The sequence below is a fragment of the Sinocyclocheilus anshuiensis genome, unplaced genomic scaffold (assembly GCF_001515605.1).
Source record: "Sinocyclocheilus anshuiensis isolate Anshui unplaced genomic scaffold, SAMN03320099.WGS_v1.1 scaffold179, whole genome shotgun sequence".
In the NCBI taxonomy this organism is placed as follows: Eukaryota; Metazoa; Chordata; class Actinopteri; order Cypriniformes; family Cyprinidae; genus Sinocyclocheilus; species Sinocyclocheilus anshuiensis.
This window is the reverse complement of record NW_015549577.1, coordinates 1,772,556-1,776,648: the sequence shown is the minus strand read 5'-3', so window position 1 is coordinate 1,776,648 and position 4,093 is coordinate 1,772,556.

Below are 4,093 nucleotides of genomic sequence, written 5' to 3'. Positions count from 1 at the left end.
CCCATTACTCCAGCCGTAACTTTCTGACCTCAAATTGAATGTATTGTATATAATAGGGGATACAAATACGATAGGGGATATATTCAAACGTTATAGAAACAAAAATGATGGTGTATAAAATGTATTTTAAGATAAAAAAATAGACGATAAAGAATTAACTTGACGGAGCTCAAACTCAAAACACACGGCAGCAACAAACACATGACTCATGTACTGCATTCCAAGTTTTCTGAAACCATTTGATAGCCACGAGTGAAATAAACTAGAATTACAGCTGTTATTCAGTGAAAAACCTAAGTAGCGATGCCTAATTCTCTAACAAATTGTTCTTTTGAGTTGACTCTTTTAACTGAATCAGTGCATCCAGTTTACAAACCTGGTTTGAATGATTCATTCAGAAATCTAACGGATCTGGTTCTCCAGGTGAACTCCCTGACTCATTTGGTGGCAGCAGTTAAAAACCTTGAGTGAATAAGTAAGGTAATTTTGGTCCGTTTTTGTCACGAATCCTGTCCATGAACTTCCATCCACTTGCCACCAGAGGTCACCCTCCCATTATATTGCCTCTCACACCACACAGACTATTGCACATCACCCTGGACTACATTTCCCATGCTCCATTGCGCTAATCACAAGCTCACCTGAAACTTATCACACACAGCTGCTACCCATTACACCCACTATAAGAATCAGTCTCAAACAACCATTCACTGCCAAGTATTGTTTAGCATTTATCGCTCACCTAGGGATAGCTACTTTACGGAGCCCTTCCAAGTTCATGAGTCTAGCCTTGTTCATAGTCTGTTTTCCCGTGTCTTGATCCTAGCCTGTTATCTCGTCCTGTCTGATTTCTGCCTGCCCTGAAGTTTATAGCCTGTCTTGGATTTACCCTTTGCCTTGCTGATTCGGACTGTGTTTGCACCTCGATTGGATTATTGCTTGTTTTGGATTCCTCTTTTGTCTTGCCCTCAATATACCTGTTTGCCATTGTCAGAACCTTGCCTGTTTTTATGACCACGCCTTTAAATAAAAGTCTTGCAGATGGATCCGCACGTCTCACGTCTCTGTCGCCCCGTAACAGTTTTAAACAAAGCAACATATGGCTTCAAAAGACAGAGGAGTGCTTTTGGACGCAGCAACAGCCTCTTAAAACACTAATGTTTCTAAAGCAATACTGGCTGTTTTTCTTAATTCATGTTATGTCTTTGTTGATGTCTTTGGTAAAGCACCACTAAAAGGTTCATTTTTCCTTGAGTGGTTTTTCAGTAGCCATGTTCTGTTATAGATGACTCATTTTTTTTCTTGTAAAAGGGTGTTCACTTATAATCAGAGCTCTAATACTTTATGATTGATTATCATGTGCATCCTAATAAATGTTAAGATTGACTCATGACTTAAAAAGAGCTATTTTTTCTTGAAAACAATGTGTATATTGTGTAGTTTCAGATATGAAGCCTACCAGCTGACAGAAGTCTGCGCTCTTCACGTCACACTTAAGGTCCTAATTGATCAAATACCTTACAGGTGAACAATGCATTGTATCTAATTCTCTGTTGTGCTGAAGTATGTGTTACCCTTTTCATTTGTGGTGCTCCTGGAGGTTGTTGATGAATGTTCTGTGTAGTTTGTGCCTTTATTACCTTTGGTCCAGTACTAGTGATGTGTTTGCCTCAGCAGAGACCAGATGCTAGGTAGTAAATTACAAAAATACCAGGTCAACATTATAGCTCCTTGCATCACAAAGTTAAAAGCATTTTTATCAGAGCTGTTCATTTTAATCAAATAATGACATGATATGTAAATGAAACAATTACAATGAATTACATTCGACAACATTTGCAGAGAAAAGCCCCCAAATTAGTTTATGTACAGGTTAAAGGGCATAATAAATTACATAATTTTTTAATTGTTTATCATTATTATACTTTACTTCATTCAATTGTAATTTATTATTAAATTATTTTTTCAAAAAGGATCATCATCATAATTTATCATTATTTATATTAATAAAAGCATTAAATTGACAGCCCTAATTTATACTCTCTCTCTCTAGAGCATTACTGCGCTAAAGTAGCAAAAGTAGCATGTCATGAGAGATGTTTCTACATTTGTTTGAAAATTCACATGGTATAATCCCCACATGTACGACATCTGCTACAAGCCCCAGATGTGTGAAAACTGATTTGAAACACACTCACAGTATCAGAAGCTGTCATGGCTGGTATCTTCTTACAAAAAAAACTGGCTGCGTTTTTTTCTGTGCTGCCAACATATATAAGACAAGACAGATAAGAGGGATAAAAAGGTAGATTCTCAGATATAACCATCACTGCTAGTGTTATTATATTAATTATGTTATTAATTAAATTCTGCTGCAAGGCATTATCTTGATATTGAACATAATATATTTTGGCCAACCAATTGTGGTTATAAAAAATGGATATTCATTTTTTTAAATTTCATAAAAAAATAAAATAAATTGTTATTAAATTATTTGCAGGCGTTAAATGATGGCAAAGGTAATCTAAATGTAAAAATAGTGAAAATGAGAATGCAGGGGTAAATATCCAATATTGTCTGATGTATTTCAAATATCAACTGATACTGATCAGTATAATGCATAAATATGCACAGCAATGAATACAAGTAAAAAAAAGCATAATATATTATAATCCTATAATAACACTACAAAAACATAAATAATTGTTTTATATATATATATATATATATATATATATATATATAATGACATGACATGAAATTTGATTAAAACGGTTCTTAGTTCTGTTTTAACACATTAAGCTTTTTCAATTACCATGTTAGACAATTCGGTATAAAAATGAATTTAAATTATGCAAATCAAGTATTACATAAAGCACTGCTTTGCTAAATAGCTCCCGAAATGACAGAAATGTCATAACATTCTGCTGATAGGTTTTTAATTTAAAATATTAATTGTATTATTTGGAGCACTAAATTAAATGGTGCCATTTACTTTGAGACTTTAACAATATTTGAATGCACTCTGTCAGCAATGTTAAACAGCACAATCCTCACAACGAATAACTAATAATTGAATGGCAGTAATTGTAAACATCAATAAAAATGTGTCCAGTGGTTAAAGGGCTTTAAATAAATACTGCAGCATCAATACAGCTAGCACGGACTGCTAATAGAAAACATCCTTGGGACATTAGAGATTCATACAATGGCATGCAGCTGGATTATTACTTGAGATGCTACAAACTCTCTCAACAGAGGAAAAAAGGAGAGCAGAAAAAAGGGCAACACTCTAGAGAGCATTGTCAATTCCCTGACACTTCAAAGTGTTGTACACGCCTGCAGTGTGGATCTTCGTAATTCAGCCATTTGTTGGAACAGCAAATTGCTTTCTTATTTTTCTAAGCCACCACTCTTGTTTAATCTTGGCTCACAAAGTGTAGGCTACAAAAAAAGGAATGCATGACAGCTTAAATATGGAAGTGCGACCGCAAATCTCCTTTTTAACAAAGATAAAAGGGTAAAACATTTGCCAGGGAGCCGCTAACAGTGTTTGACAAATGAGCCTTGTTCTCTACAAAAGCTGTATTCCTGGAGACAGAGCAAAGTCTAGATGCATGTGGACTGGCAAAGAGAAAGGCCAACCTCTGAACAGTGGTGACAATAAGGAGAGAGACAAGGAGAGACATTAGCCTTTGATCAACTGCAGTATATAGCAACTTTCTTGACCTTCTCAGTCAGCCAGCATCTGGAAAGTTCCACTCCAACAAGCAGAGGCCTAAAAGACAATATAAAACTTTTTTTTAATCCTTCCATTCACTGGGATCGCCAGTCACCACATACTAGCATGACATCTTTGAAAAGGTCATAACTGTGAGATTACATTTGCAAACTTATAAAATAAATCTTATGGAAAATTATGCAACATTCTGGAGCAATCACTTACAAACTTGTCTGACAGTCAAGCAAGGATATGCATTATCCAACAGTGTGCTGATTATCACTGTGAGCATCCTGTGTTTACAAAGGAAACAAAACAGTGGGGCTGTTAACCACTTAAGCTCATTTAAAGGAATGGTATTTTCGCCTAAAT